This window comes from Pleurodeles waltl, chromosome 8 (assembly GCF_031143425.1).
Source record: "Pleurodeles waltl isolate 20211129_DDA chromosome 8, aPleWal1.hap1.20221129, whole genome shotgun sequence".
Lineage (NCBI taxonomy): Eukaryota > Metazoa > Chordata > Amphibia > Caudata > Salamandridae > Pleurodeles > Pleurodeles waltl.
In genome coordinates, this window is record NC_090447.1 from 784,687,571 (window position 1) to 784,712,302 (window position 24,732).

Here is a 24,732-nt window from a genome sequence, read left to right on the forward strand (position 1 = left end):
GATGAATAAATTGAAAAGGGGATTTCGGGAAAGGTTTGACAAAAAGACAAACACTGCACAAACACAATATTCATTTGGGCAATGATCAGCAGCCTGTTGTGGAGGAATAGAAATGAATGAGTATGACACAGTTAACTTAAATGCATTGCTAACAGTCCATCAACCCTGGAGAGACCCAAGTTATATATCTAAAAGTTCTGTCACCTAGGTTTCAAAAATAGTAAATACAAATAATGTTGGATAAAATGAACACACACAGTTCTAAAAAAGATTAAAAGAAAATTATACTGTATTTGACGAATTGGGTGGTGAATCTGCATTATTCTTGGATTGCCCCATCAATCTTCAGTGCTTTCCTGACTGAAAAAGTCAGATAAGGTTAGCATGAGTGTTATGGTGCTTTTGCCTTTTGTGCAAGAGAAGAGAAGGCCTGTGGATAGTAAAACAGAAATGAGTATCATGATATTGTAGAATCTAGAAGAAGGGTAGAATGGAAGGTAAGCTTCATGACGAGTAGTTTACCAAGAAGACTCAGAGAGGAGACAGAGCAAGAGCATAGTTGTTTGCAATCATTCAGGACACACATGCATCAGCTTTGCATTTCTTAAATCAAGTAATCAATGCGCCTCTCACAGGTCCACAGAGTTGAGTAGGCCTCTTAGAGTCATCATCCATGCTGATTTCCTTAAAGGTGATAACTTACTTCTTCTGGCAGTTGTTGAAGTTGTCAATTTATGCCCTGAGTCCTTCCATCATCCTCCTGACTCTGATTAAGATTATGTCCAACTCTGTACTGACTCCTCCTGAGAGTTCAAGTCTCCCGACCCAATAGAGAGAGACCGACCTGTAGTGCAATGTTGTGATGAACAACAAAAGAAACATTGGGTAGTTTTTTTGTGTAGAGTAAATTTGTGTTTGTTAGCTAAATGGACTTGTCGAATCTTTGAGAAGTGTGAACGAGAAAATAAAGAAGTATGAAACAGGCAAACAAATCTCGCTAAGTGTCAAAGGGGAAGCAAAAAAATCACCGTCAGGAAACAAAATGATCACCCATTAGGCCTCCAACATTGTAAATCAATCATAAATACAATCAAGCATAATAATTAGAGTTAAACAATAAACACCCACTCTCACTGTCTGCCTCCATATGAATCATCTCAACACTGAAACATGCGTCACTCATATATCATATATATTATATATATATACCTGTTCCAATCAAATATGCTGGTCAATTGCTGATCCTCTTTGATTCACAAAACAAAACACACATTGGCCAGTCTAAGTTTTAAATCAAATATTCTGAACAGTCCTGCTAGGGGATAAAGGACAGGATAGGCACAGGTTGGAGGCAGGCATTGCCTCTCTAATGTCCTGGAAGGGGTTTGTCCGGGTGCTTCTTCACTGCACACTGGTCCAACTCCAATCTAGCCATACATTTATCTAAAACAGTGGTGGTTCATTAGTCAGTGAGACACACACAAACAATGTAATAATGTTCCCTTAGCTAGCTATATCTTTCTATTCTTTTTCTTTTTTTTTCAAAGCAGTTTGTTGATTGAAAGTTCTATGGTGGCCCAGGTCTACTCAGTAATCAAGGAAGTGGAGTTCATCCTCAAACTCATGTGGTCCCCAGAAGTTGGTCAGCTAACACACTACCATGACCTGAGTCTAACCAATTACCCTCATCCCCCTCCAGTTGTACTTCATTATGCTAAAATTCGGGGGTATAAAGTGCTGATCAATTTTGTTCATGATCAATCTGTTGACATTTTGGGGTAAGAGACTGGTCCTTCTCACTGTGACAACTGCACCAGCTGCACTGAACATATGCTCAGCAGACACAGTGCCAAAAGGGCAAACCAGATACTTTATTGCAAACCTGCTGAGCACTGGCCATTAGCTCCTCTTCACATGCCAATACACCAATGGGTTTTGATCCAGCTAGACCTCCAGTGGGTCATCCAGGTAGGCCTCGACCATCCTCTCACTAGTCAATGGTACTCCACCTTGCTCAACCTCTTTTGCATTCACCTCTGCCCTGGACTTTAGCCCTGCCTTTAGAAACCAATCAAATGTAGATTGTGAGTCTGCTTCTCCTGTTCCTGTTGTTGTTGTGGCAGGTGTTTGTTTTGGCTGCTGTGAGCCAACAGCAGTGTCTGCAAGCTCTAAGGAAGTTGTAGGCTGTACCCCTGAACCTCTGCTCTAATTCCCAGCCATTCTTCTTCTAGTCCAGTGGTTTGCTCAGCAATCCACATCTTGTAGGTTAAAATACCCCTGTTTGTAAAAGGAATGAAAGTGTCCAGTAATTGTTTGTACTGTGGGTCAAGAATTGTGGCATAGATGTAATGTTTGGAAGACACAATGGCCCTCATTACAACCCTGGCGGTAAATCCCGCTTACCGCTGTGCTGAAGACCGGCAACAGACTGTTGCATTGGCGGAAATCCGCTACAGGTATTACGACCCACAGCTCGGAATCCACCACAATACAGACACCCACACAAGTCCGCCACACCAAATGTCAGTGATAAACTGGCGATACCAAAACCTACACCGTCACGGCAACAAGAATACGCCCACACTATCACAAGCCACGAATCAACGTGGCGGTCTTTCAACCGCAGTAATCCATTGGCGGTACACACCGCCGCGCTCAAAATACACACACACTTACAAAACACAACTACATTGGACAATTCAAAATACACACACCTGATACACATATACACACCACACCCACACACCCAATCCAATATAAAACACACACCCACATTACTCATAAACCCTTACAACAAAAAATTATGAAGCAGGCCAGAACGAGAGATTAGCTAACACAACACCAGCATCCACAGACACACAACACGATCACTTTCACAACATCCAAGCACCTCAAAAAACACACACCAACACATCCCCCACACATCACAACAGACAGCACCTCACACACACCCACACCACATCATGGCACCTCAAAGTCACCCCAGGTTTTCTGAGGAGGAGCTCAGGGTCATAGTGGAGGAAATCATCCAGGTAGAGCCACAGCTATTCGGATCACAGGTGCAGCAGACATCCATTGCAAGGAAGATGGAGCTATGGCGGAGAATTGTCGACAGGGTCAACACAGTGGGACAACATCCAAGAACACGGGATGACATCAGGAAGAGGTGGAATGAACTACGGGGGAAGGTATGTTCCATGGTATCCTGACACCAGATTGCTGTACAGAGGACTGGCAGTGGACCCCCACCTCGTCCCCCACAACTAACAACATGCGAGGAGCAAGTCTTGGCAATAATGCACCCTGAGGGCCTCACAGGAGTAGCAGGAGGAGTGGACTCTGGTAAGTCATATCTTAACTACTTCATCCCCCCCACCCCACCTGCATGCCATCACATACTCCCACTCTTACCCTCACCCCATCACACCATCATCTCCATATGTCCCACTATCACTACCCACACATCTCAATACCAAGTCCCTGCATGCAACACCTATGCATGGACCACCGTCACCAAAGCATGTCCAGTATAGATACCCACACAGACTGCAAACCAACTATCACAAAAGGGCTAACACAATGACGTAAGCACAGTAGTAGAGGATACCTTACCCAATGCACAAGATGGCACACACAGATACTAAAACTATGCATTTACACCCCAACAGGACCCCTACCCAATGTCACTGGGCAGGAGGTGCCAGATATATCCAGTCCCCCCACAGAAGAGACCCACAGTGATGACAGCAGCTCTGCACGCCTGGATCAAGATGACCAGCCAGGCCCATCAGGGACCTCGGGACAGTCGGTTCCCCTGACACAGTCCCATACCACCACTGAGCCTCCCCCCTCAGGAAACACCACCAAAGCACCGACCCAGCGGGCCCATCCCTCTGTCCCCAGGACACGTCAATCAGCAGTGTGCCCACCACTACAAGGACCCCAGGCAAACCCACCAACCCAAGAAAATCAGGGACCTGGGGTCAGTGGCAGTGGGCACACACTTCAGGGGACAGAGGCACAGGATAACAGGGAAGCTGGGTGGACTGCTGTGTGACAGGGGGAGGACAGGCCCAGGGAACCGACACTCCATGAGGCACTCTCCAACATCATGGGAGCATGCCACCATTCCCAGGAGACCATAGGCACGATACTGGCCAAGTTTCAGGAGACCCAGCGGCTGCAGGAGGAACACTAACTGGGGATCAGGGAGGATTTGAAGTCCACTAACAATACCCTGGTCACCATTGCAGGGGTGCTGGTAGACCTTGTCAACACCGTGAGGGACACAGTGGCACACAAACGGGCCCCTGACACTAGCCTTGACGATGAACAGCCCTCCACCTCTGCCGGCGCTAGTGGACAGGAGGCACCGCCACAGGAACAACAAGCCACCATCACCCCACCCCCTGCAGAAAGAGAACCAGCCCGCAAACGGTCCCTGAGATCCAGGAGCAAGACAGAGAACATTGCCAAGACCCCACCAGGAAATAAGACTCTCCTGAATGTCACCCTTCTGTCCCACTTTGACACCCTGTCCACCTTAAACTGCCATAGCTCACCTTCCTATTTCCCATTGGACAATGCACCTGTGAGACCAAGAGACTGGGCTCTGCCATGGACATTCCTCCTCCATCACCCCAGCCCATTTCACACACCCCTCCACTTGTTTGCACAGAAATAAACACCCTTGAATCACAAATCAATCTGGAGTAAGTCTGCTTTCACAAATGTGTAATTGCAAAATTTCTGGAATATAGCAATGTCAATGTACTTGTTCACATACCAATGTTAAACAGCTGTAGGCCAGGAGTAAACATAGCAGAGGGCACAAATTGGGACCAAGATCTGTGAAATGGAAAGCCAAAGTGAAAAGTCAGGGTCCATACACGGAGTGAAAAAGGTAGACTTATGCTAGGTCCCACAATAGTATGAGATGTGGGAAGCAGTTTCATCTTCTTACCTGTGTCTCACTGGACTTATTGCATGATGATGTTGTTTCAGTTGGCTACATCTTCTTCTTCTGCCTCCTCTTCTTCACTGTCCACAGGCTCCACAGCTGCCACAAGACCACCATCAGGCCCATCCTCTTGCAGAAAAGGCACCTGGCGTCGCAAAGCCAAGTTGTGCAACATACAGCAGGCCACGATGATCTGGCACACCTTCTTCGGTGAGTAGTATAGGGATCCACCTGTCAGATTGAGGCACCGGAATCTGGCCTTCAGGAGGCCGAAAGTGCACTCTATTATCCTCCTAGTTCGCCCATGTGCTTCATTGTAGTGTTCCTCTGGCCTTGTCCTGGGATTCCTCACTGGGGTCAGTAGCCATGACAGGTTGGGGTAACCAGAGTCCCCTGCAAATATCGAGGGACAACTGTTAGACATCCTCCAAACATTAGGGAATCTCCCATACCCAGACACCAAATGAAACTATGTGGGGACTTTAGGCTCACCTATTAGCCACACACGGTGCCTCTGGAGTTGGCCCATCACTTAAGGGATGCTGCTATTCCTCAAAATGTAAGCGTCATGCACTGAGCCAGGATACTTTGCATTCACATGAGAGATGTACTGGTCTGCCAAACACACCATCTGCACATTCATTGAATGGTAGCTTTTCCAGTTGCTGTACACCTGTTCATTCCTGTGGGGGTACAAATGCCACATGTGTACCATCAATGGCACCAATGATGTTGGGGATATGTCCCAGGGCACAGAAGTCACCTTTCACTGTGGGCAAATCCTCCACTTGAGGGAAAACAATGTAGCTGCGCATGTGTTTCAGCAGGGCAGACAACACTCTGGACAACATGCTAGAGAACATTGGCTGGGACATCCCTGATGCCATGGCCACTGTTGTTTGAAAAGACCCACTGGCCAGGAAATGGAGTACAGACAGGACCTGCACGAGAGGGGGTATTCCTGTGGGATGGCAGATAGCTGAAATCAGGTCTGGCTCCAACTGGGCACACAGTTCCTGGAATTTTGCACGATCAAGTCTGTAAGTGATAATGATGTGTCTTTCTTCCATTGTTGACAGGTCCACCAGGGGTCTGCACACCAGAGGATGCCCGCATCTCATCATCTGCCTCAGCAGACGTGCCCTATGGAGGAGAACGGTGAGCAGAGGGTCATACAACACTTAGGTATCACAATACTGTTTTGCAAAAACGTTTCTCCATGTGCCTTTGTCTGGCGTATTCCTGGCCTAAATAGGTGTGACGCAGTTATTTGGCCTGTCATGTGGCCCCCTGAAATGGTGGCTGCCTGACCTGTAAGTTGGGACAAGGGGAAATGAGGTAACAGCGCTGGCGTTGCACACCGTTGCGGTAGGCGGTCGAAGACCTCGGCGCAATTCAGCATTGGTTAACATTGGGCCCTATGGGTTCCAGGAGCCAATGACGATGTACGCCAGTGGTGACGGTACGCACCGCCGCAGACGTGGCCGTCATTTTCTAACTGTTCACTCACTTGATACCTGACCTTCAACAAGAGAGGACATACACTGCAAGTGCTGCTGTGACCTGTGTCTGGAAGCGACAATGGCTACAGTGTCTGGGGAAAGGGCCCCTGCCTTCACTTTGGAGGAGTTGGAGAAACTAGTGGATGGGGTCCTCCTCCAGTACACACAACTGTACGGTCCTTCAGACAAACAGGTGAGTACACTGTGAGCATGGTGGATGGCACATGATTGTATGGAGTGTCTTGGATGGAAGAGGGAGGGGAGGGGGACAGGCCAGCATGTGAGGATAGTGTGTGTGTTTGTATGTCTGGGCCAGGGTGGGAGGTTTTTAGGCAATGCATGAGAAGAACTGTACGGGATAGTAACATCCATTATTACTTCACTATTCCTCTAGGTCAGCACCCACCAGAAGAAGGGGATTTGGCATGCCATCGCCAAGGAAGTGTGGACCTTGGGGGTCTACCATAGACGGAGCACCCACTGCCGGACAAGATGGGAGGACCTGCGCCGCTGGAGCAAGAAGATGGCGGAGGCCCAGCTGGGGATGGCCTCCCAACGTGGAAGGGGTGCCCAGTTGTAGAAGAGCAGGGGGAAGACATGCAACTCAGGGTCCATGGCGGAGTGGTTCTTCCCAGAGTCTCCACAGGTGAGTTGTTTTCCTTCTGTGCAGTGTTTCCACCAGGCTTTTAATGTCATTGGTACCGCCCCGGAAAAGGTGGCGGATTGGCATGTCTTAATACAGTGGGCAGAACACTGTCTTCCGCCTGGCTGTAAGCAGGTACAGCCATGGTGCCTGTTGTTTCCCCCTGGCGGTCGGTGTGTTAAAGTGGCTGTCTGTCTGAGCTGTTTCCGCCATGGTCATAATTTGGCGCTAATTACCGCCGGCCTGTTGGTGGTATTAATGCCACTTTATCACCGACCGCCAGGGTTGTAATGAGGGCCAAAGTCTTTAAATCCAATGATACATCCAGGAAGCAAAGAGAGTGATCATTCTAGCTCGAAAGCCAAGTGAAAAGTGGCCAGGAGATGTACAAAGTACTGCTGGGCAGGAACAGAATTTTGGAGTCTCTGGGGCACTTCCACTTGTTAAAAAAAAGCAAATTAAAAAAGTACTCCTTGCTCAAAAAACAGCCCAAACGGTCTATTAGAGAAGGTTTTAAACTCCAAATTGTCTTTTTGAGGAGATTTAGATGCTTGATCTTCTCCAGGTTGCAGCTGTGGTGTATCACGTTAACTCATGCTCACCTATGTCACAAAAAAAATGCTGGAAGTTGCTGGCGTGGCTGCAAAATCTTGGGGGCGGGTAGAAAATCTTGTTTGAGTTTGCGCGTACCTGGCATGTCTCTCATTGCATTTCCTGTGCATGTGCAATGACATCAATGACATTAAGAGCGCACCAATTGGAAAAAACTGTGCTCTGGTGTGGAGTGTTGAGTCTGTCAGTAACTCCGTGTTCTCTGAGGAGCTGGCAAATTCCGCAAACTCCATGAGTGCAGTGGAGTTTAATGCCCAGAGCCAGCATGTTAAAAAAATAATGTTAGAATTAAAAATCCTATACATTACTATTTTAAAAATTGATACTCAGATATAGAAATTAATACCTGACCATTTAAACACTCCCTATCCAATACCCTTCATCCTTTACATCCCTCCCATAACACTTTCTTTAGCTAACATGATAACTGTTTTCACAGCAATTCTTTTATATATATATTATAATTCATGAAATTTAACAATATACATCAAACTATTCCCACAAACATCATTCCATGCTTACATGTAAATACCTATATATTTATTCAATAATGCATGATAAAGATATGCGTGGTAAGGGCATTCATGTTAAAGGCATTTTTGGTAAAGTTATTTGTGTGATAGTGATGTCCTTGGTAAAGCCCTATGTGTAGTAATGGCTCTGTTATAATTGTAATCTATTGTAGAGACCGGGTGGTAAATGTTGCTTCCCTTTTACATCACTTTGTTGTGGTGTAAAGCCTTAGTAAACCTGAACCGAGGTGTGAGTTAATTCCTGTTATCCACCTTGGAAGTGTCCCTGATATGGATCAACTCCCAGCAGGCAGAAACACTTTGTTTGGATTCATGACAGATCTTGAAACTCACATGGTGGTCTGTCAAAGAGGAGGAACTGACAAAATATACTTCATAATATCATTAACATATTTCTATTAGAATGTGCACCATTACCATAAAAGAATTAATAGATATGTTTTACCTTAATTTGTATTAATTTCCTTTAATTTAGTTCAATGTAATTTAATTTAACTTTATTTATTTTAGTTTAAGAGAAGCATTCTGGGAAGAAGGAGCTTTTGGCCTCATTTACAGGCCCGTGGTGCAGGGTGGTGCAGCAAGTGCCTTGCTGCGCCACCCTGCACTACCAAAAAAGGGCATAAATCCACCATATCTACAAGATACAGCACATTCTGTCCTCTATCCCTGCGATGGTACACAAATTGCTGCCATGCGCCAACGCAGGCACCCCCTGCACCATGGTGCAAGGGGGCACCTGAGTTTTGAGGATGATTGTTTGTTGTGCAGGAAGAACATCTTCCTGCACAAAAACAATAAATGTAGACAACTTCCTCCTTCTATGTGTGCTGCAGAATGCAGCACACCTGGAGGAAACAAACAGGTAGAAATAAAGATATTTCTCACGTTGCATCAGTCTTATGCCACCCCTGGGGTGGTGTAGGCTTTTGACGCTTCCCCAGGTTTACAAAATCTTGTGAATCTGGGAATGCCTCAAAATCCATGGATGTTGCATGGGAACACCCACGCAACACTCATGGAAACACCTCCCTGATGCAAAGTAAGGCAAATCAGCAACTTGCACTGCATTGCCTTACTCCATATCTACAAGACCATAAAAAGCCCTGCAAGGTGGCTTTGTATGGCCTTTTAGATATGGCTCAGCAGCCTGCACTGCTGGTGTTTCACAAAAAGTGATGCACTGGCGGTACAGCCACTTGTAAGTATGGACCTGTGGGTTTGCACTCCCAAGAAAGAAGAAGAAGTAGTTTGGATTTTTTGTTAGTCTTAGAAATATTCAAACAAAGGGCCTGATTTACATCTTGATTGTATTACCCCCAAGCCGCTTCGGTGGCAGGGTAAAAAAGACCATCATATTGGCAGTCTCCCATCTAGCATGGTTAAATGAATTGCAGCTGAGCTGCAGGCCGCCATGATGAAGTGTACTCTGTTGCGCCAGCCGCAGCCGATGCAGCGGACTCCAATTCTGACGATTAGCACTCCATCGTCGTCTTGACAGCGGCATCCCGCCAAGCCTATTTAGATCTCACATTCATGCTGAGAGTGTGTGAGTGGTGGGCCCATGATGGCAGGGGTCCATGGAGGGGTCTGTTCAGTATGGTACCATAGCTGTGTCCATTGGTGGAATGCTAATAGCCCACACCTGTTGCAAATTGGGCATTTGTGAACACCTGCAAAACACACTATAAAACACACTACATCATCTTGCTGGGCACCGTTTTTCATAATTAATCACAATGGCAGGGAGAAAAAAAAAAACATTTAACAGAGGGAGTGTTGTCTGTCATGGTGGATGAAATCATTAGAGGACAATCACAATTGTTTGGATCACAAGTCCAAATAACTACTATTTCCCAGAAAAGGCAAATGTGGTCCAGCATAGTTGGCCGGGTGAAAGCAGTTGCCAACATCCATCACACACAGGAGGAGAATAGGAAGAGGTGGAATGACCAGCGGGGGAAGGTTCATTCACTGACCTCAAAGTGTCACCTGGTAAAACAGAGCACTGGTGGTGGTTCTCCCCTCTCCCCATTAAACTCTTTCCCTGGGAGGAGAAAGGTTTGCAAATCCTTCATCCTAAAGGCTTTACTGGAATCGCCGGTGGAGAGCAGACTGGTAAGTCAGATCTATGTATGTCTCACTAATCGCCAATGGAGTCTTGCACATAAGGTAGACTTTAAGAATGCTGCAACAACCTTAGCAACACAGACATAGCTAATTTTGACTAAACAAAATCTGTTGTGTCATACAAAATACTAGCAGCATGGGTATAGCTCTCCTCCTAACAGAATTCTACATGGATGGTCAGATTGTGTGTAGTTCTCCTTGGATCATCCCTTGCATGAGCTCTGCCAATTACTATCCATCAATGTATGTTGTTGTGCAACTAAAAACTGGTCGAAAACTACATCCATTTTCACAGGAGTTGTATTGTCCCCTAGTCATATGATAGCCATATGTGTGTACCAGTTGCGACCATGTTTTCATCTCTAATACAGTCATTGAAAGTGATATATTGAAGCTATTTTCCAAACATGTATTGTCTATGGTGTCAACAGATGACTACAACTACCATGATGCACTGTTTATGGATCTGACAATCAAAAGTGGAATGTAATGTTGTAACACTGTCCTTTACTTCCATATACACACTTTTAGAAACTCATGAATTTGTCAGTCCCCATGTCATGTTTAGGAATAAAATATAATCTCTTGCGCGTCTCAACCATGTTGACACCTGCTCACAGCTACATTGGATTGATGAAAATGCTTACATAAGTCATTGTCTGTTTAACAAAGACATATGAAATGAACAAACTAAATTTCAATCACATATTCTCTGTATCATTACAAGGTCCAACCACCCAGACCTGTGTACCACCGTCTGGCAGCCAAGAGACCTTCACTCCATCACTGGAGCGAGCCTTCAGTGATGTCCCCAATGCTGCAATTCCAGATGATGAGGACCAAGCTGGCTCATCTGGTCCGTGTGGCCACACAGCTCAAGTGAGTCAAACCCAGGCCACAGCTACACCTCTCACCACAGCTGCAACAAGATCTCAGTGTTAGGATCCCTCCACTTCCTGTGCACTGAGACTCAGCACACCAATCCTGTGCCCCCAGTCCTCGCTAATGCTGAGCCACCAACAACTGAGCCTCCAGTTCTGCCAGAATGCAGTGGTTTGGGGCATAATTCAAGGGCACAGGCTAGTGGGGGTAGGGGTCGTGGGTGGGATCTGTGGGCCAGGCACGTGAGGATACTGGGGTTTTTGTGGCCCTTGTCCAAGTCTTTGAATCAGTATCGCAGTCCCAAGACGTTATGTGCCAGGTCCAAACAGAGCTCCGGGACATTAAGCAGGTGCCGAGGGAGAACAATGAGACAATGCAAAACAGAATTTCCACTTTGGGCTCGTTCACTGGGGTGGTGAATGACATCTATCAGATCATGCACAAGGCTTTTCCTGATCCATCTGCCCATGTCTGTGGTCCCTCAACATCTGGGCAAACTATAACTCTACCAGCTACAAACAGGGAAGCCCTGTCACAGGAGGAGCCTGCTCCTATCACCTCACCCCTGCAACTGTGCACCCCCCAGGAGAGGAGGTTCATCTGGACCAGCAGCAGAGGATGGCAAGACCAACACCACTACCGACAAGAGACGCCAAACTTAATCCCCTCCTTCTGTGTGTACCATTCACCCTGTGGACCACTCCATGAGCACATGTACCTTTGCTGAGGACTGTAGTATTGTGGACCAAGGAGTTGGACATGTTTCCATCAAACGTTATAGATTCTTTTTTGCTCAATTCATAATTTGTGCTTCACATCACACTTGTGTTTGTTTCTCCACAATAAATGTAATGGATACTGAGTACAAGACTCTTGCTTGATTATTTATGGCATTGTTTTTGTCATGTCCAGCTTCCAACATAATGTTGGGAACACTAAAGAACAATCATGTCAGAAAAAACATTGCATTTAAAAAGAAGAAAAGTAACAAAGCTAGCCAATTCTACTGACAATGTATTTGGAACTTACCAATTTTGAAAAAAAGCCTAGGTAGTAATAGAGTCTGGGCAACAAAAAACAGTCCTTACCGCAACATCTCTGCTATTCAGGGTCATACGCTCCACTACCTTGATACCACAGAGGAAAGGAAATATTCAGTGGGCACAAATTAAATAAGTACACTATCACTGATACATGACCTCAGTCGGAGCCATTCATCATGCCCTCATAAGAGGAATCCTAGACCAATAACACCAATCGTCTACATCATGCCAGTGACAACATTTGAGGCCCCATGACCAGTACAGAACACTATGGCAATATATAGTGCAATGGCACATTCACCATTTAGTGGTGTGCTAACAAAAAGTCATATGACCAATGATGAAACACATCAACATCTACCTTTACTGTCCATAAATAAAAGATGCAGCAAATGGGATGGAAGAAGAGTGTGCTAGGGCTTCACATACACGTGTAGTTTGAGCAACGCAAGTGACATATGTTGCCTTGATGGCACCATCACTCAGGAAACAGGTCAGATACAATCTTCAGAACTCCCATGCCATCAGAGCGCAAGTTGTCTTTAGAAAAGGTTTCTTCATCCCAAGTGAGTGTCTCTCTCAGGATCAACACATGTCTACTTTGTACTTCCAAACAGCAAGATATCACAGCAACTGTCACAACGTTGAAATGTCCAAATGTAGATGACATGGCAAAGGACCCTGAAACAGAATAACAAGGTAAAATAATTTTTACCACATAGAAAAACTAAGTCAATTGACAAGTGATGAGAACACACATACTTAGTGCAAGCACATTTCATCTATTCCAGTGGCCACATAATCCAATGTAGGGGAAATCCTGATCCACTACCAACTTTGCCTTAAGCTTCCCTGCACTGACCATTCCTACAACATATACCTTAGCAGACAGATATGTACCCTAAGACACAATTTGTGCTGCATTACAGCATTTAGGGGCAGATTTTTTACCCCATTTGTGCTGAAGTTGCGTCATTTTTTTTTTACACAAATTTGGTGCTAATCTAACTCCATATTTATATTTTGATGTTAGACCCGTCTAACTTCACAATATTAGGGTTTGCATCATTTTTTAGATGTGTGAATCTACCTTGGGTCAAAGAGATGAATGGTAGACGTTCCCATCTAAAAACTGGGGCTAAGCCCATAGCCCCATATTTATCCCTATGCTAAAATGACACAAGGGTGAGAGGAGGGGCTAAATAATGGTGCAAAGTTTTCTTTGCACCAATTATTTAACACCTGAGTCAGACCAGGCGTTAAGAGACATGTGGACTCATTTGCTTGGTTAAACACCATGGAATGAGTCCACAGGTGCCCTCTTCAAGCCCCACGAACACCCCCACCCACACCAGAGGGACACCAGAGGTGGGGGACCCCATCCCAGGTAAGTAGGGTAAGTGTAGGTAAGTAATGTTTTTTAAATTAAAGTGCCACCGGGGGCTCCAACTTGGGGCCCCCTGCATGGCACAGGGTGCAATGGCCATGCCCAGGGGACACTGGTCCCCTGTGCTGGCCATTGGGGTGGTGGGCATGACTCCAATTTCTAAGACAGGAGTCATGTGGTATGGATGGATTTGCATCAGAAAATGACACTAGGCTGGTTAGAGTCACCTCTTTGGTGAAAGACCCCCTTCTCCCATACCGCCTAACATAATTTTTGTTTCAGCCAGCCCACCCTTTGCACCGGCTTGCACCATTCCATAAATATGGCTCCCGGCTGGTGCTTAGGAATGGCGCAAGCCGGTGCTAAACATTTTGTTGCAAAACTCCGTCAGTGCAGTTTTACACCAAAAAGTATAAATATTCCCCTAAATTTGTAAAGGTAAACTTACACTCAGGTGAAATAGTGGGCAATCACATATTGATATAAGTCAACTCCATTTTCTTCACCACTGTCATATTCATAGGGCATTTCAATAGCCTTAAACGGGGACTCATCACAGTTTTCCTCTTCTACAATGATAGGTATGTCTCTCCTCAGGGAGATATTATGGGGAATACAGCAGGCAACTATGATTTGGCACACCTTATCGGTTGAGTAGATGAAGGCTTCACCAGTCTTGTCTAGGCACTGAAACCTAGCCTTCAGGAGCCCGACAGCCCACTCCACTGGCCTCCATGTTCTTCCATGGCCTCACCGAAGCAGACTTCCCCTTGCATTGTTGGGTTCTTCAGCAGTGCCAATAACCATGGTTGGTTAGGATACACTATGCCTCCTACACAGAAGCAACACGTCAACAGATTACTATCATATCAAACCAATGTCCCTTCCTAAACTAGGAATCAGGCAAACAATCTACAAGTCATATGGTACTTACCAACAGGCCAGGCCCTCTCTGGTCCAAGTTGTGACATGTGCATGGGTATATTGCTGTTCTGTAGTAGGAATGCATCATGTGTTGACCCAGGGAAGAGGGCATACTCACTTAAGATGTACAAGTCTGGTAAGCAGACAACCTGCACATTGATGGAATGGAAGTTCTTCTGATTGCGGTAGGTGGCACCAAGGCAATGTGTATGCCATCTATTTCTCCAAACACATGTGGTATTCCACCCAAAGCATAAAATTCTCCCTTCAGGATGGCCAAATCCTGTGGATGTAGGAATTGGATGTAGCTGTTGATATTCTGAATCAGGGAAACAAGGACTTCTTGTTGCACACCTCTGAAAGTTGACTGGGACATGCATCCAGATGCTGCCACAGTGTATTGAAATGTGCCAGTGGCCACAAAATGCAGTACTGCATACATTATTGGTGTTGTGGCTGTTGGATTCATATTGTGAGGTAGGAGATCAGGCTCCAACTGCTGACACAAATTCAGGATATTTTGCCTATTTTGACACTATTTCTTGATTACGTCCCTTTCCTCGAAAGTGGCAAGGTCCGGAAAGGGCCAGAACACTTGAGGCTGTCTCCTTCTACCCATGTCAGTGTTCAGGTGTCTGTAAGTATGAAAAAGAAAATGTCAGATGAAATTGCCACACCATACTTCTAATGTCAAAGCACATCTGACTTCTGGATAACTGTAGAAATGTCATTGGGCAATACATGCACACACATTGACATCAAATATTTGGCCTACTAAGATATAAACTAACTGTTTTTTCCCCCTCATTATGTGTTAATAATATATTTGACTTGTATTATTTGCACCTATTTTTATTATTATTATTTTCATCAAATACCATCAATGGGGTTAGTACTTCCCCTGTTGCAGTATCATTGACAAAGTGTCAAGGTTCTCACTTTTTTGTGTTATATCTTGCCCAGAAAAGTATTGTTCGTATTTGACTGTTAGAAATGCACGAACCTCCATTTTGAGTGCTGGGGACACATAATCAACTGAAAAATGCACTGCTACACACCCTAAAATGATGGCTGCCTGACCTTGCTGTCAGTGCATTGCCTAGCGGACAGCTGCCAGAGGAAGTTGACTACATAGTAGGTGGTAACCTCCATGATCGTCCGGCTAACACGTGTGACAGCTACGCACGAAAGCCAATGAGTGTGTCCATGTCCGTCATGGTTTGTGTCCGCTGTGTACTTGTATGCTGCATTGAGTAAAAAAATCACTTACCTCCTAACACTGCAACCATCAAGACCTCCTTAATTTTTCTGCTCTTACCGACCTCTAGGAGCCAGGATGCCAAGCAACACAGATTTAGGGGCGCCTGTCTTATCCCCTGAGGAGCTTGAGCTCCTTGCCAGGGAGGCTCTGTTTCTGTACTTCCAACACTATGGGACCCGAGAGGAACAGGTACATGTCTGATTGGGGAATGTCTGACTGAGTAAACTCTTGCTTCACGGTACACAGAATATTTGTTTTCTTTTTGGAAAGGTGGGTGTTGTTGTGCTTTGAGCTGACAGAACAATGCATCTGGGACAGATTTTTTTGATCAATGTCTGAATTTCCTGGGCATGCCAATGTTAAGCCCCCTGACATTAGAAGCTGTAATGTGCATCTATGTCACACACAAATCCTATTTCCTCAGACAGTAGAAGGTTTATCAGTTGTATGACCGACAACGTACAGCCAATTTTGAAATGACAGGCATGTTGTTTGAAAATTGTAGAGTCTGCAGTTGTCTGATGCTGTACTGTCACATGGTAGTCCAGCACACTTGGTACATCATTTAGGACTAGATGTATCAAACAGTGCGAATCGGTAAATTCCACCAATGTGAATGCAAAATCGCCTTTAAGGATGTATGAAAAGCAGTGAAGTGCAATTTTAGGAAATCGCAATATTTAGCGATTCCCTAAAATTGCAACTGTGAATAGGGAATCGCAAATTGTGATTCCCTAAATAGGAAATCCCAAATAGGGAATTCCTATTTGCAATTTCCAAAGCACATGTATTATGCATTTCCTAAATGCGAATTGGCATTTGGGAAATGCAATTACCACAAATTCAATTTTAGAAAATGCATTACAAATGCATTTTTAAAAATGACATGTAGCACACACATGCCCCTTGGGCATGTGTACACTTTACATGTCCACAAAATATTTTTTGGGGTGCATCAATGTGGGCCTTAGGCCCCCAGGACCCTGGGGTTTGCATTACCTAATTTGCGAATTCCTAACAGGAATGCAAAACCATTCGCACCTATGGGACTACAGGCCCATCGGGATGAATGGAGTCCCATTCCCCAATTGCGATTTGGTAATAGGTTTTGTGACTTTTAGGTAATCGCTATTACCGATTTGCAATTTTCATACATCCCATTTTGCATTTCTTAAATAGCGATTTCTTAAAAATCGCTATTTAGAAAATGCAAACCGGATTGATGATTCATCTGGCCCTTAGTTCTGTATAATTTTAACCTGTCATGGAGCCACATATAGGCAGTTGTATTTTAGTTGCAGCAGGTTCAGATGACAGTGGATCACCATCATCCATCCCAGTCTGTCCAATTAGAAGTGTTGATGTTGAAGTGTTGATAGTGCGCATGCAATCACCGTAAATCAGTATTTTCACTCTACCTATGACTGTGTTTTTTTAAAAGAATAAATTATAACTGTTTTGTGTATTAATAAAATATGATGTCACTACAGTATTGCCCAACAGTGACACTGAATTGCCTTTTCCAGTTCTTTTATGTCATCTCTACAGGTCAACACCCATCAAAAGTAGGAGATATAAAAGACCATAGCAAAGAAGGTGTGGACCCTGGGGGTCCACAAGCTGCATAGCCTGCACTGCCAGAAGAGGTGAGAGGACCTGCGTCATGCTACCAGAAAATTGACTGAAAGTCAAGTTGGGAAGTCCTCTCGGAGATCCAAGAGGGTGCACCTCACCCTGACCCTCCCAAATGGCCTGCATCCTTGTCGTGGCTTGCCCAGAGATTGATGGGCAGTTGAGGGCCCAACAGCAGCAACAAGGGGGGTAAATCATTTTTTAAACATATTGTTGTTTTTCTCCTCTTTACTTTCCTGCTATGTTGTATGTTAACAACTTCGAGGAAGACATACATCCAAAGCCCATGATGATTTCTGGAGATATAAGTTGGTCAGCCTATGTCTGATGCTGTGCATGGTGGTTTGCGTTGTGCTGTATCATGGCACTTGATAACTCCTACCAAGGCACTTGCTGTTGTGGGAAAACACATGACTCCACACAAAGAAAGAGATTGCCAGCGTGTTCACAAAGGCATAAGGGACAGTTTCTCAAAACATGCCCCAGGTCATGGTTAGGTTAGATATGATGGTCATTAATGTGTGCAGTGAATATAGGGTTCTTTACTGGTGACAGCTCATATATCAGACCTGACATTGCTAAGTTGGTGCTATGACAATGTGAGAATGTGCATCTGCACTGACAATTTGGATATTCTATGTACAGTGACATCATTCCTTATCTGACACATGTTGGAGAGCTGTTTTTCCAAGAAACTTATAATACTTAAAGTTGACCGTAACTAGTCCTTAGCCCCTCACAAATGCGCATGTAAGCCAGTCTGTGATTGGCAAGATTAATTTATTTACCAAACTGTATTGTAAGCAACAAACAGGAAAGTGTCCACATTAGTGAGAGTTGTCTGCGTCCCAAAGACTACATTTTGGTGTCCTTAATCCTGCCCAGAAGGGAAGTTGATGATGGACAGCAATGTGATCTTGAAAGGGATATTTGCTTGTGGAAGGTAACATCACATAGATGTTGTGGTGTCCCATTTTGGCAAGAAAATTTCCATCCATAAATCTTACCCTTTGGGAGAAGGGAAGCAATTTTAGCTCTGTACTGCAGTGGTTCAGATATGTAGCCAGGCCTATGTGTTTACTTATGCTGTTGGAACCCTTTGTTATGGAGGGAACTACAAGTCTATGAGTGACAAAGGCATGCATGATGTAGGAGCCACGTGAACTTGATACTAATCTTGTGTGATGTACATTGATGTAGAGTTCTATTTTCACATATACACTATAACTGTTGTATAAATATATTTTCAGCATCAACTGGGCAAGGCAAGGGTGACAGCAGACACATCGGCAGGGTTGAAGCTGGCCACTAGGGATTAGGTGCTGAGTCAACCAACACCAAGGGACCCAGTGGCACAGAGGGTGAGGGGACTAGCCAGGAGGACACAAGTTACTCGATATCTTCCTTGGAGTCCTCTCCCTATTGGTGGCAGACCCTAGAGAGATTATGACAACTGCATCTTCATCCACCCTCTACATTCCCAGCTCCACCCTCCCTCTTGCTTCCCCCAGTTGGCCATATCTGCCCTCCTAAAAGGCGTGGCTCACCTTTGCTGCAGGCACCTCAGCCCCTGCCCCAGTGTCCCAGGCTGCGCTCACTGAGGAGGCTGTGAACCTATTCAGAACAATTGCTGTAGGCAAGACTGCTCTATTGAATGCCATTGAGGGACGAGGTGGCGAGAGCACCCAGGTGCTGGCTTACCTGGATGGCCAGCACCTGGATGGCATTCAAGGTATCCTATCTGGCCTTCAGCGGTCTGCGCTCCTCATAGGCCACAGCCTCCCAACCACCACAACTTCATGCCCAGACTCGTACCCCTTCCCCATCCCAACTCCCTCAACCCAGCCCTGTCCAAAGCACAAGCAAACATGCACATACCGACAGCAACCACAAGCAGCACATCCCAACACAAACACAACAAGAAACATAAACACAGACACAGACATTCAGACACCACCATCACAGTCACACCCCCAGTCAGTACACCCACCACTACACAACCACACACACACAGCTGTATTACGGAATACAAAATGCTATTAGAATGAATAGCTTTACAACAGAAGTGTTGTAATGAAAATACCTTTACAATGAAAGGCTTTTAAACTGAGATTTTTTTGAATGAATATGCCTTTAGAACAAGCTATATATATATATATATATATATATATCCAAGAACAATGCGGTCAAGTATAGCAACGGGCTCCTCAGCTGGTGCGAGGCACGAGGGCTGACCGAGCCCTCAATTATGAATTTAAACAAAAAACTGTTGGCGACGCACTCCGTTAAGGGCCAGTTCTCAATTATTCAAGTTTATTCAGTGCAACAAAAACAAAACAATGCGTTTCGACTAAGCAGTCTTCTTCCTGGTTTCAAACTCCTTTCTCTCTCTCTCTTTTTATACTCTTTTAGTCCAGTGACTAGTACAACAGTTTTTTGTTTAAATATATATATTACCAAGTGGCAGTCGCCACTAGGTAGTTATAGTTAAGACCTAGTTTCTACACAAAAAAGCTTAAAGGCTGTGCCTGGGCACACTCAAAGGGTTTGACAGTAGTCGTTTCTGATCCTAGACAAGCTGAGGCCAGGGCAGGGAGGCAGGAACATCTAAGCACTTCCTACTTCAAAGTGGGCTTCAGGTATAAATATTGGACCCTCAGACCCAATGCTTCAGTACATCTCTGGAGCTGTAGAAGGCTCACCTTAACTGCTGTGGTGGTGCTCTGTAAGAAGGACTGCTACTCTGCTGCCCTGTTGCTGAGTCCAAAAAACTGTCGCATGCGTAATGTAGCGCAAACGGTTACAAAGTGGTGCAATGCATGCATTGGTCACCTTTGTAAATATGGTGCAGCATTTTGGCCTTCTAATGCCACATTAGCATAAATAAATGATGCTAATGTGGCACTGGAATGGCTCTAGGGGTGGGACTTAAATAGGCCCCTATGTACGTAGTTCAAATGTACAGAATAGGAAAATAGTTACCTCTGACCAAAATCAAAAACTCTAGACAGCAATAGGAACCAAAGGCATATGAATAAAAGCAGCCCTCACATCTCTACCTCTTATCTTTGTGACTCACCTAAGTACAGAGATGTTCTTTTATCTTGTTCAGAAATAAGACCTTTTGCATATCCTCTATGTTGAAATTTCTCAAGTAGAATTTGTTTCTAAACTGCTAGTCTTTATACATGGCATGAGTTTCCTGGAAGCAGATTTATGTAGGCCTTTAACGAATATGGTTTCCCCACTATTGCCCAATCTTGGGGCAGGAGAAGTACAGGCCATTTGTGCTCTTAGTTAATATACAAATAGGGGCTATCGGACAGTTGGCTATTAGCTAAACAAACTCCAAACCCATGCCTATTCTCAATATTGGACAACGTGGATAATAACTGTTTTTCCTGTTTTTGGTCTGCTCCTTTTGCACCTTCTTTACAACCCAAACTGAACCACCCATCCACCCTCACCTACTTCAGAGTTTCCTTGTGACAGCCACTTGGATATCCCTCTCCCCTCCTCTCCCCAGCCACTACAACAAAACAAAGATACAAAATGAAAAGTGTTGCCAACACAAGTGGGCTTACAAATCCTTATTTGCTATCCAGTAAACCTTAAACCTAAGCAGAGTGCTCTCAAGGACCCAGAAAACTGAATTTATACCATGAAAGAGATTTCTCTTACATCAGTCAAGTCAATCACAAAAGAAAATCATTGTAATTATTCCAGCTCCAATGGCCCTCCTCATGCCCAAGCAGAAAAATATTCTTGACCTTTAGGGCCATATTTATACTTTTTGACGCAAAACTGCGCTAACGCAGTTTAGCGTCAAAAAATTTAGCGCCGTCTAACGCCATTCTGAAGCGCCATGCGGGCGCCGTATTTATTGAATGGCGTTAGCCGGCGCTACCAGACCGGCGCTGCCTGGTGTGCGTGGAAAAAAAACACGTACACCAGACAGCGCCGGCGTAGGGGGGAAATGGCGTATGGGCGTCTTAAAATGGGGCAAGTCAGGTTGCGTCGAAAAAATCGTCTTAACCCGACTTGCCCCATTTTTTAACGACGCCCATCCCCCATCAACATGACTCCTATCATTGTAAAGATAGGAGTCATGCCCCCTTGCCCAATGGCCATGCCCAGGGGACTTCTGTCCCCTGGGCATGGTCATTGGGCATAGTGGCATGTAGGGGGGCACAAATCAGGCCCCCCTATGCCACAGAAAAAAAAAAAAAAAAACTTACCTGAACTTACCTTAATGTCCATGGGATGGGTCCCTCCGTCCTTGGGTGTCCTCCTGGGGTGGGCAAGGGTGGCAGGGGGGGTCCCTGGGGGCAGGGGAGGGCACTCTGGGCTCATTTTGAGCCCACTTGTCCCTTAACGCCATGCCTGACCCAGGCGTTAAAAAGCGGCGCAAATGCGCCGTTTTTGGCCACGCCCACTCCCGGGCGTCATTTTTGCCCGGGAGTATAAATACCACGTAAAGGCCTGGGAGTCATTTTTTAAGACGGGAACGCCTCCCTTGCATATCATTAACGCAAGGAAGGGGTTCACGCTAAAAAATGACGCACACTCCGGGCACTTTGGCGCCCGAAGCGTCTAACGCCATAGTATAAATATGGCGTTAGTTGGCGTTAGTTTAGCGTCGAATTTGCGTCGAAAAAAACGACGCAAATTCGGCGCAACCAGAGTATAAATACGGCCCTTAATATCTGTGGATGAAAAATGTTTAGTTATTGCGACTTGAATCTGCAGGGCAACAATGATGGAAAAAAACACTCTTTGTAAATGCCATGTCCTCTTCACTGTTTCAAGACAAAGATGAGAGTTGACCATGAAAAATAAGTCTAGTTTCACAAGTTTAGAAGTTGGATTGCAGGTTATAATGAATTGCCTGGCTGACAAGTTGTCTACATGTTTAAAATGTTTTGATGTCTTCAGTATCCAAGAACCCATGTCCCAGTCTCCCTCATCAAATGCCCCCACATATTATCACATGTCTACCCCTTTCACCCTCCTCCAGGCAGTACACCCAGTTTGTGAATATTTTTTCAACACTGACAATTGTTTAGATTTTCTAGTTTCTTTACTGGGCAATAGACTTTTCCCAGACCAGAAAGTCTGTGAATCCCTTCCTTGCTACTATACTTTAATTTCCCTCTCCAACTGTACAGATCAACTCCCCAGGTAGTTGGCAATAATAGGCATTAGAGGTTGTGGTCTTAAATTAGCTGCATCTACTCTAAGGTGGTCTCTTAGTGTGTCTCCCTAATGTGCTTCTTCAAGATTAAAGATTACTAAAAGTGAAGTACTCTTTATTCTTATAGCCCCAACTCAGATAAAGGGAGAGGGGTGGTTAGGTTGATATCCCCCCACCTAAATTGTATTTAGTGGGTTTTATTATCTTGGGTTTGTCCTGTTTCATGGTGAGGTAGCTTCTCTAGTAGTCCCATTTCAATATAAATTACAAAAATTCACAGCTGAGTGCTAAGGTCCCTCAGCATGATCAATCTGGGTCTATTTCAGTATCATTTGTACAGCCAGAAGTGTTTGTCAGAGAGAGGAATTGCTTCTGAGCATCTACAGCTCCTAAATGTGATTTACATAATCCTTCTGAGTTACAACTTTCTGCTTTCATAAACCCTGAAAAGGAGCTTTGTGTGAGTGCTCCTGAGCCAATGCACTCTCTCTAGGCTTTTTTCACTTACAATGGTTCACTTAATTTTAATTCTAGGGTGAGTCTGATCCCTTACAGAGTTGGTCCCTAAGGACTCAAAGTGTGCTAAGTGCAATGATTAAAGGCTAGTCAGAGTGGAGGTGTGTATGGTTGCTTTCAGAAGTTTGGTGAGCCACCACATGAGGGTAAGCCTGTGCTCATACGTGACTATGCCTTTGAGACCTATATTCCCGCACTGTCTGAAATAAGAGACATCCCCTACCATTTTGTTCAGATTGGTACTTGCATCATTTTTCCTTCCAGTGACCACCCTACTCCTCATCTGCTCAGCAGGTCACTTCCTGTTGACCAGAGCCAAATCTCAAGAAAGTATCTGCTTCCAGCTCTGCATCCACCTCTGAGGGGAAAACTCTGGCATTTACCACACAAATTGATCTGCCAAGGACTTCCAGAACTATTTCTTCCTTTCCATGGAAACAGAACTCCTCAACAGGTTAATCATTTTCAGGAACTGCAAATTCCCCACTACCTGCGCTCCTGCTAGAGAGGTGTTCTCGAACTAGACATTTACCTGGTAGCCTCATTATCCTGTCTATTATTGAAGGTCCTGAGGAACATAGGCCGGATACTGATATTGATGAAGAAGTTGGAATGTTCTTTACAAGCTCAACCTCAGGTCATTGTCCTCCATCATGGAGAATTGTACACTGAGCAGGAGAGAGGTTAAGATTTGGACTTTTTCCTAACTTCACTGAGCAGGCCTCCAGCATCTCTCTTACAACTTTCTCAGACAGTGGTGTTCCTTTTTTCTGTCCTTAGTGTGAGCTTGATGACAGGGCCATCATCTGTTTCTTAAAAAAACTTCTGGTTTGTAACAGTGGTGAATTCCTCAGGAGAAATACGTGTTTCTCCCCCTGATGCTGCTCCCTGGCACAACCGCAATTACCATCCTAGATTGGGAAGAGTGGTTTTCTGCTACTTGACATCTTTTTTTTTTCTTGCTTCTCATTCCCTGCTCTATCCCACTACTCCCTGTGGTCTGAAATATAGATGCCAAACACAAAGCAAGAGATCAAAAGAGCCCTGGGTTGCAGTCAACAGCATCCCCTTACCTACGCCATGAACCTGCCAGTTCTCTGCAGCAGAGATGAGACACCCTTAAGAGACTTTGAATACTGAATGGCATGTCCAATGCAGACAGAGCACAGCTCCCACAATCCAGGTAAGGATCTGCATCCCACGTTTCTAAATTTTCAAACACCTAAGTGCATGGAAAATCTATACCTAGTAATGGTGAGGTTGAAGACAGGTCAAAGCCATGCAACAGCAAAACTCAGCTGGCTGCCATTTCCCCCATGTATCCCAGCAGTTGAGAATGTGGGAGTTATGAGAGAGACCTTTTAAGGCATGAGCAAAATCGATAATTGAACTTTCTTTTTACTTCTTACTATTTCTGTGTATCAACTAGGCCCTGGCAGAATTATAATTTTGCTTGTGGAGTTGGCAGAATTTAGTAACTCCATATTATGTCTGCAACGCGGAATTCCTGACA